Below are 10,275 nucleotides of genomic sequence, written 5' to 3'. Positions count from 1 at the left end.
GACTCTTAGACAGCAGGACTTGTGGAAGAGGCTGGATTTTGCCACGTTTTAATCTTTGGAATTCCCACAGTCCTCACCATTCACCAGGTTCTCAGTAAATGGTGCCAAAATGAGTGAACCTCACTTCACAATCCAGCTATCTTCCATTTTCTTTCAGGAAGAAGTACAGTGCCATTTAAGTATTTGGGAGCATCTGTAAAACTCGTATTTGCATGGTTTTAAATAAAGTTGATGCATTTTCATGTTCTAGTCTGTCTTTTTTTTTTGTAAACACTGGACTGGACTTCCAGCATAGCCCATATTCTTTTATGACTTTACACCTTTGCCTTTGTAACAGACAAATGTGCCTTTGTATCATGTCTGGGCACCTCAATTTAAACCAATCAAAATGGGTTGATAGAGCCACTGGAGGACAGAACTGCTTCTTACTTATTTTTGTAAGTACACAAATGAATGATATTTATTGAATGTATAAATTTGTGCAGCTGTCATCATGATCCCATTATGGTTTTTATCACTCCAAAAACTTTCCTGGAGCTCACTTGCAGTTATGCTCCGCTGCAAACCCACCCTGCCCAGAGGCACCCATTGGTCTGCTTTCTACCTCTGTATGTGTTTTCCTCTGGACATTTTATACAAATGAAATCATCCAGTATGTCGTCTTTGGTCTGGCTTCTTTCACTTGTGTACTATTTTTGAAGCTCATAAATATTATAGCATGGATCAATATGTCATTCCTTTGCATTGCTGAATAGTTTATTGTATGCATATACACCACATTTTATTATATAGTCCCTCTACCATTTGATAAATAATTGGTTTGTTTAGTTTTTGGCTATTATAAAATACTTTTATGGGCATTTATTTGTAAATCATTCTCTGGGCACATTTTTATTTCTCTTGGATGGATTACTAAGATTGGAATTGTTGGATCATATGGTCAGTTTGTGTTTTTCTTTTTTAAAGTATTGTCAAACAGTTTTCCAAAGTGCCTGTACCACTTTACAGTGTATTGATGGTTCTATTTTTCTACAATTTTTCCCAAAATTTAGAATGCTCAGACTTTTTGTTGGAATAATTCTTGTAGGCTTTTAATGGTATCTCATAGTGGGTTTTATTTAACTTTCTTAATGGTTTATACAGCAATTTTCTTGTCCTTATTAGCTGCTTGCATGCTTTCTTTGGTGAACCCTTGTGTGCCTGATTCTCGATATGTACAAGCTTTGGCCAATTTTTTCAATTGGGCATTTGTCTTCTTATTTTTGTATTATTGTATGCATGATCATATCACTGTATGCTATTATTAAATTATATATTATACACTATTAGATAATGTATAGTACAGAGGAAAGTCCTACATCACATGTGTTTTTTGAACACTTTTTTCCTTGTCTATGCCTCATCTTTTCACTTTCTTAATGGTATCTTTTGAAGTGCAAATATTTTTATACTATTTTCACTTTATCTCTTTCATGACTTAAGCTTTTGTGTTGTATCTAAGAACTTTTTGCCTACCTCAATGATTGGAAATTTTACTCGAGATGTTCTATAGTCTTGACTTTTAGGTGAATGGTTGATTTTGTGTTAATTTTTGTGTATGATGATGGGTGGGCATCAAAACTCATCTTTTGTATGTGGCTATTTAATTATAGAATACTACTAGTATTCATTGGCAAGACAATTGCATTGGCATTGTAAAAAATGACTAATCATAAATAGAAAGGGCTTATATCTGAATTCAAGTGAGCTTCAATGAGGTGTGTGTTTACCCTCATGCCAACACCACATTGTCTTCTACACTCTAATGTTCCTTTACAGCAAATTGTGATACCTGGTAGTGTTTGTATGCCAGATTTGGTTTTCTTTCGCAAAATTGCTTTTGCTATAATAGGACTTTGTATTTTCCTAAAAATTTAACATGCTATTTTCTACAAAAAGTCCTAGAGGGTTTTTGACAAACACTGGATCAAATATATAGATCAATTTTCGGAAAATTGCCTCAGCATTATTGAGTGATCTAGTCCACAAACACAGAATGTCTACTGATTTATCTAAACTTAATTTAGTTCAGCAGTGAGTTATGGCACTTCATGTATAAATCTTATACTTTTGTTAAATTTATTCTTAAATATTCTTTGTTGCAGTATTTTTTTCTGTATAGTTTTCTATTTACTCCAAATTTTTGAAAATAGTTGTTACTTCTGCACAAGAGAACAAAAATTTACATTAAAAAATCTCAAAAGGAAATTCTTACAATGCTTCTAAAGAAGTAATGAGCTGTAAAAAGCAGCCAGGTCATGCTCCTGTTCCAATGCGATCAAGGACATGCTCTCGAGCGTGATATCCTAGAGCTGAGGCTGTATCAGGACTGGCAATTGTGCCTGGGTAACTGCTGAGTATACCGAATCCCATGGTAAGCAAAGGGGAAGCAGAGAAGGGAAATTCACTGCCCACAGCTCAGGAATCAACTGACATGGGGTGTGACCTCCAGATGGTAGGAAAATAACTGTTAGAGAAATCATGTGCCACCCACAGTCCAAGGAGATCGGGTTCAGCGTTGCATCACGTAGAGGAGCTACATCTGTACACTGGACATTTCATTTTCCAAGTTTTATTTTTTATTAGTAAATGTTTACAGTACATCATAATAACAATTCTTGTTGGGTGTTGGTACATGTACATAACATATCTTAATTTTAAAAAATTTGATTAGTACATGTTTGCGGTTTATGCAGCTTGCAGTCATCTTGGGAGTGGTTATGTGTGCATATTAAATATTGCTTCCTTTTCCTGCCTCCCCTTCCCTGCACCTTCTGCCTCCCCCACTGGTTACCTATCCCCTTTTTCGTACTTGTTGATATTATTTGTCTTAGCTCATGTAATGCCAAATAATGTTTACATTAATTGGGGTTGTTAGGTTTGTGTAAGTGGCGTATTTTTATTCTTTTTAGTTTCCCTTCCCCTCCTCCTCATGCCTCGTCCTAGTTCCCTTGGACCACTTCCCTATTGCCACAGATTCATCCACTTGTCCCTTTCTATCAGTCCTATGTGATTTCCTTTGTACTGAGCCTCACTCAGATAAGAGATACCATATGATATTTAAGCTTGTGTGTCTGATTTATTTCATTCAATATTATATTTTTCAGGTGCATCTATTTTCCTACAAATGTCTCCAATTTATCATTCCTTATAGCTGTGTGGCATTCATATATATATATATATATATATATATTTTGTTTGTTTGTTTGTTATCCAGTCATCTATTGATGGGTATACAGGCTGCTTCCAGGATTTAACTATTACCAATTGTGATGCTATAAACATTGATATGCAAGTATTACTGTAGTATGATGACTTAAGCTCTTTGAGGAAGATACCTAGCAGAGAGTCATATGGAATTTCTAATTTCAGCTCTTTGAGAAATCTCCATACTGATTTCCTTTTTCACTACAGCCATGCCAGCATTTGTTATTGTTTGATTTCTTAATGATTATCATTCTTTCCAGAGGAAGGTGGAATCTTAATGTTGTTTTAATTTGCAGTTCTGTGATGGTCAGAGATGTTGAACATTTCTTCATATACCTGTTGACTGTATTTCTTCCTGTGTGAAGAGTCTGTTCATTTCTCTTACCCATTTCTTGACTAGGTCATTAATTTTAGGAGGTTTAATTTTTTGCGTTCTTTGTATATTCTAGCAATTAGTCTTCTCTCTGAGGAGCACCTGGCAAAAAGTTTTCCCATTCCGTATGTTGTCTCTTCTGTCTACTGTTTCTTTTTCTTTCCAGAAGCTTTTTAGTCTGATATGATCCCATTTGTCGATTCTTCCTGCTATGTCTTGTGGGATTGAGGTTCTGTTTAGCAAATCCTTTTCTACACCTTAGGTCTTCGAGTGTTTTACCTATTTTATCTTCCAGAAGGTTTAATGCTTTTGTTTTAATCTTTAGATCTTTGCTCTATTTTGACTTTAAATTATTATATGATTAGAGATCAGGGTCCAGTTTTAGTCTTCTGCAAAGAGAAAACCAGTTTTCACAACTTCACTTCTTGAATAGGCTGGCTTTCCTCCAACACATGCTTTAGCCCCTTTGTCAAAGGTTAAATAGCTGAATATGTCTGGGGAAGTTTCTGTATCCTCAGTTCTGTTCCATTGATCCTTGTATTTGCTTTTGTTTCAGTACCATGCCATTTTAATCACTATTTCTTTGTAGTACAGCTTGAAGTCAGGTATTGCTATGCTGCCTGCTTTGCTCTTGTTGCTCAGAATTACTTTTGCTAATCTGGATCTCCTATGATTCTATATGAATTTTAGGGTTGTTTCCTCCAGATCTATAAAGTATGCTGTTAGTATTTTGATTGGGACTGCGTTGAATCTGTAAAACAGTTTTGGAAGTATGGTCATTTTGGCAATATCGGTTCTGCATATCCAGGAGCAGGGGACATCTTTCCATTTTTTATGTCCTTTTCAATCTCCTTCTTCAGGGTACTGAAGTTTTCTTTGTAGAGTTCTTTCATTCACTTGGTTAGGTTAATTCCTAGGGATTTCATTTTTCTTGAAGCTACCGTGAATGGTAGTGTTTTCATAATTTCCTTCTTATCTTGTTCCTTGTTAGTATGCACAAATGCTAATGATTTTTGTGCAGTGACCTTGTATCCTGCTATGTTGCTGAAATTGGTTATTCTAAGAGTTTTTCTGGTGGATTTTTTTTGGGTCATCTATGTAGAGCATTATGTCATCTGTAAATAATGATAATTTGAGTTCTTCCTTTCCTATGTGTGTCTGTTTTATTTCTTTCTCTTGCCTAATTTCTCTGGCCATTGTTTCAAGTACTATGGTGAATAGGAGAAGTGATATGGACATTCTTGTCTTGTTCCTAATCTTAGGAGGAATGCTTTTTTTTTCCCATTTCTTAAGATGCTGGCTATTGGTTTGTCATCAATAGCCTTTATCATAGTCAAGTATAATACTTCTATACTCATTTTCTTCAGAATTTTTATCATGAAGGGCTGTTGGATTTTGTTGAAAGTCTTTTCTGGATCTATTGATATGATCATGTGATTTTTGACCTTGCTTCTGTTTATGTGATGTATTCCATTTATTGATTTAGCTATGTTGAACCATCCTTGCATCTCTGGGATGATACCTACTCAATTGTGATGTATGATCAATGATGTGCTGCATTCTATTTGCTAATATCTTGTTGAGGATTTGTGCATATATGTTCATTAAGGAGATTGGCCTACAGTTCTCCTTTTTAGTTGATTTGGGAATCAAGGTGAGTCTAGGTTCCATAAATGAATTTGGGAGCACTTCACTTCTTTTGCATTTACTCAGGCCTGCTTTATTGAGTAGAATGTGTTCTATTTTGCAGAAAGTTCTATATGTTGCTGAGAAGAATGTATATTCTGTTGTTGTTGGGTTGAATGCTCCATATCTATCTATTAAGTCTAGCAAGTCTATTTGTTCAAAGGTTTGGTTTAACTCTGCTATTTCTTTTGTTGAATTTTTTTGTCTTCTTTATCTGTGTATTTGTGATAGTGGTATATTAAGGTTCCCCATTATAATTGTTTTTGATATTTATGTAAAATTTTATGTCCAGTAGTGTTTATTTTGGGAAGTTGGGTGTGCCAGTGTTCAGTGGATATATGTTTATAATTATTATCTCTTCCTATTGATTTTCCATTAACTAATATGTAATGATCTTTGTCTCTTCTGATCCACCTTGGCTTGAAGTTTGGTTTTTCTGAAAATAGGAGAACTAATCCTATTGTTCTTGGGTTCCCATTGTATGGAATATTGTTTTGCATTTCTTGGTTTTTAATTTGTGAATTTTCATTTTGAATTAAATATGTCTATTGTACATCGCATACTGTTGGATATTTGTTTCTTCATCAACTCTGCCAGTCTGTATCTTTTGATTGGGGAATTGTGACATTCATATTAAGAGTTATTACTGAAAGGTATTGACTTATTCCTGTCATTACATTATTTTCCTGTTGCCAATTCCATTTTATTCCTCCTTCTATTTAATTGTTCACTCAATCTGGTGTATTTATTCTATTACACATTTTGGTATTGTTAACTTCACTGTCTCTTCCTAGTATATGCTTGAAATTTTTTTGGAGTGCTGCTTTCATGGTCATAAATTTCTTGAAGTGCTCTTTATCATGGAAATGACCATATCTCCACCAAATTTGAAAGAGAATTTTGTAGGATGTATCCATCTCCATTGAAAATTGTTTTCTTTTAGAACTTGAAACACTTTGCTCTAAGGTCTCCTGTCCTTTAAGGTTTCTGTTGAAAAGTCTGCTGTAATTTTAATTGGCTTACATTTATAAGTTGCTTTTCTCTAACAGCTCTTAATATTTAGTTCTTGTGTTGGATTTCTAGGGTTTTGATTATGATGTGCTGTGGGGAGTTTCTTTTCTGATTGTGGCTAATGGGGTTCTATATTCCTCATTTATCTGTATATTGTTATTTTCCTATATTTGGAAAAATTTCAGCCATTATTTCTGTAACTAGATTTTTATGCCGTTTGTGCTGTCTCCTGATTTATCACTAATTCCAATTAATCTTAGATTGGTCTTCTTTGCATTATCTAACAGCTGTTGGATCCATTTTTCATATTATCATGTTGTTTTTAAGGTATCTTTGGATAATTGATATCTGGCAGTAGCCTTATCTTTTATTTCTTGTACTCTGTCTTCACTTTGTTTGCTTCTGCAGCCCATACTTTCAATAAAATTTTGTTTGATATCATTTCATGGAGCTTGCTAGTTTCTTTTATTAAGCCCATTATCTGATTAGTTATATCTTTTTGAGCTTGCTGAACACCTTATTGATCTGCTTTTTAGAATCTCCTCTCTTATCCTTTCAAATAATTCATATGTGCCTTTTATTTATTTTTTTCTCAATGCCTCATAGATTAGCTTTAGGAGAGTTGGGAGGTTTTGGAGAAATTTTGTTGCCTTATCTTATGTTTCTATTGGGATTTTGTTGTTGTTGTTGTTTTAATTTATTTATTTTTAAAATTTCTGTACTGGGTGTTTGCAGGCTGATTATAGTGGAAGATTTTGTTGCTCCTATTGAGACCTCATTAATTAGTGTCTGCTTTTCAGTGATGCACTCTGGGGATGGCTTGCTATTAGCCTTTGCTTCTGCCCCAAGATCCTCTCCATTTACTTGAGAGGGGAAGTTGAGGTATATTTGGCCCAGGACCCCATTCTTGGAATGAGCCACCGTATTGCTAATGACACAAAGGCAATCAAGACATTGGCAATCACAGAAAACCAATGAATAGCAACAACTATGACACACTGGTAAAAGCAATAGGATCAGCCACAGTACTGTAAGAACACCAAAGACAAACTGGATATTGACTTGCCCTAACAATCAGTAATATAGCACCATTAATCATAGAAAAGAGAGATATAATTATAGCATAAGCACTAAAGCAAACCAAATATTGACATACACCAAATATCTACTCAATGCAGCAATTATACCTCCACTAACAAGTGAACAGTGTTCAGCTGTAATAACACAGAGTTAACTATCTAAAGATGCATACAACTTACTGGTTATACTAGTAAGTATAGAAGGAGGTGGGGAATCAGAGAATGAATAACAAGTAGAATTTGAAAAATTAATCAGTGTAGATGAGAAGGAGATAGAAAAGTGCAAAGGATCTTATTGAGGAGTAGAAGGAAATTCATAGTAATAGATAAGAGTAGCAGAAAAGAACAAACAGGTGAAAGAAGAAAAAAGAAAAGATGGAGAACAAAATAAAGAAAACTAAGAAGAGAAAAAGAATTAAAAGGAAAAAAGAAAAGAAACACAGAAAAGGGAAAGAAAGAAGAAAAAAACCAATGAAGAAAGAAGAAAAGGAAAAAATGGATCCAAAAGTTCTGTCTTTCTGAATGCGTGGTTTCCTTCCGTGACCTGCGACCTTGCAGTCCAACACGTCACGGTTTTCCCCTCTTGTTTGTGGTCTGAGGGTTTCTGAGGTTTTCCCTTAGCCCAGAGGCCTGGCTGTCTCTATACCACGGTCGGTGGCAACTCCTCTTCGCACTTTGGTTCTTCTCACCTCGGCTAATGCGGAAGGCGACTCAACAGCTCGCCGGGGGGCGCTGGATGCAGGCAGCAGGCCGGGTGTGTGCACGTGGCTGGACTTAAGCGAGCACTTTCACATCCAGCTGCCTCCGAAGGCCCCACTTGCCAGTCCTGGTTTCGGACCTGGTGTCCTTCCCGGCCTGAGCTTGAGTTTGGGGGTGGGGTTGTTCAGTCTGCACCCTCTCCATAGCTGTCTCCTGCGGCTGTCTCGCACGCAGTCACCGAGGGAAGGAAGATCGGAAACACAGCCTTCCTAAAACAGAGCCTGCTTTCACACGCAATGGCCACAAGGTGGACGCTGTGCTGGGTTTCTTCTCCGGCTGTAGCTTGCAGTGGAGGAGTCACGTTCCGAGCAAAACTCCATGCTGTTTGTGTAGCTTGCCATAGTGGTGAGCTCTTCTTGGGGCTAGAGATGCCCGCTCCGTCTGTCTTCCCCGGAGGTACTGATTCTTTGGGGTTTATCTTCTCTGTCAGCACATTGGCCGCATCCACTACCTGCTCAGTGAACTGGCCAGCACCTCTGCTGCCCCAGGCTAAGGGGAAACCAAACACAGAGTGGGCTCGGTGTTGGGAAAGGCTGTGTCCAGGGCTCCTAACCCATAGGCATGCAGTTGGCTGGGGGAAGAGCACACCACTCCCAGGGCTGCATTGCTCTTCGGCATGCTGGTGAGGGCTATCCATTTGGCAGTATTCTAAGCAGAATTGTTTTCTTGATTTTATTTTCTGGTAGAATTACAATTTATTTTTGAGTATTGGTCTTGTATTTGTTAAACTCAGTTATTTAGTGTAGTAGATTGTATGTGTGCTTTTCTCAGGATTCCTAAAATACAGGATTATGCCATCTGTAAAATGTTAAAGTTTTATTTCTTCTGATTGGAATTCCTTTAATTTAACTCATAGCTTTTCCTGTTCTTCTTTCTATCTGTTTCCCCTCCTTTTCCCTTTTCCTTCTTTTCTTTCTTATTTTTCTTTGCCTTGAGGTGCTGGTTAGAGTCACCAATGCCATGTTGACTAGAAGTGTGTCATCCTTGTATTGTTTCTAATCTTCTAGGGGAGTGTTAAGTCTTTTACCATTGAGTGTGCTATTAGATACTAGGTTATTTTATTATTGTTAAGGAAGATCACAACATTTCCTAGGTTGTAGCAGGATTTTATTTTGAAAGTATGTTACATCCTACAAGCTAATCTGCTTCTATGGCAATAATCATGTGGATTTTCCTCTTTATTAATATAGATAACTTATTGTAATACTTGACTTCAGATATTCAATGAACCTTTCATTCCTGATATAAATTCCACTTGGTCATGGTGAATAATCCTTATTACCTATTGCTGAATTTAGTTTGCCAATATTTTGTTAAAGATTTTTTAACATGTAGTCATGATAATTGCTGGTCAATAGTATTCTCACTGAGATTTTTTAATACAGTTTTTGTATCAGGGTAATACTGGTATCCTATGGTGCCTTTTAAAGTATTCACTTATATTTTCTAGAAGAACTTGTAAAGGAACAGTACTATTTCTTCTCTAAATATTTGGTATATTCACCAATGAAACCATTTGTGCTTATAATTTTCTATATGTGAATATTTTAAATTACTTATTAAATTTCTGTACTTATAAGTCCATTCTGATTCCATTTTTCTTTCTCTTAGGTAGATTATGGTAAAGTGTAACTTTCCAGGAATTGTTTGTATACTCTAACTTGTCTAATTACACTTGTTGGATGAAGTTAAGCTAATATTTCCTTATAATCCTTTTAAGTACCATGGGAAAGGTAATGATTCCCCTTTTTTATTATCATTTTGGTAATGTGTTACTTTTGGTTTATTAGTTATTCCTGATAAGACTTTGAGAATTCTTTTGTCATTATGAAAGAATAGACTATTGTTTTTTCTTCTAGTATTTCTATTTTCTATCACATTGACTTTATTTATTTAGTTTTCATTGCTTTAGGTTTGTTTTGTTCTCCTTTTTATAATTTATTAAGCTGGAAGCTTAGGTCATTGATTTAAATTTTTATCAGCACATGTTTGTAGGGCATAGTGATTACATTCCTGCCGGGGAGTTGGTGCATGTGCACATACATGCTCATACATGTGCACGTCTTAATTCTCTCTTTCATTTCCTTGCCTTCACCTCGCTCTTCCCCTCCCCTCTCCCTC

Source organism: Heterocephalus glaber, unplaced genomic scaffold (assembly GCF_053883595.1).
Source record: "Heterocephalus glaber isolate CG9 unplaced genomic scaffold, H.glaber_assembly_v1.0 deba00001457, whole genome shotgun sequence".
Classification (NCBI taxonomy): domain Eukaryota; kingdom Metazoa; phylum Chordata; class Mammalia; order Rodentia; family Bathyergidae; genus Heterocephalus; species Heterocephalus glaber.
The sequence above is the reverse complement of the archived record's forward strand: the minus strand, read 5'-3'. Positions refer to the sequence as shown.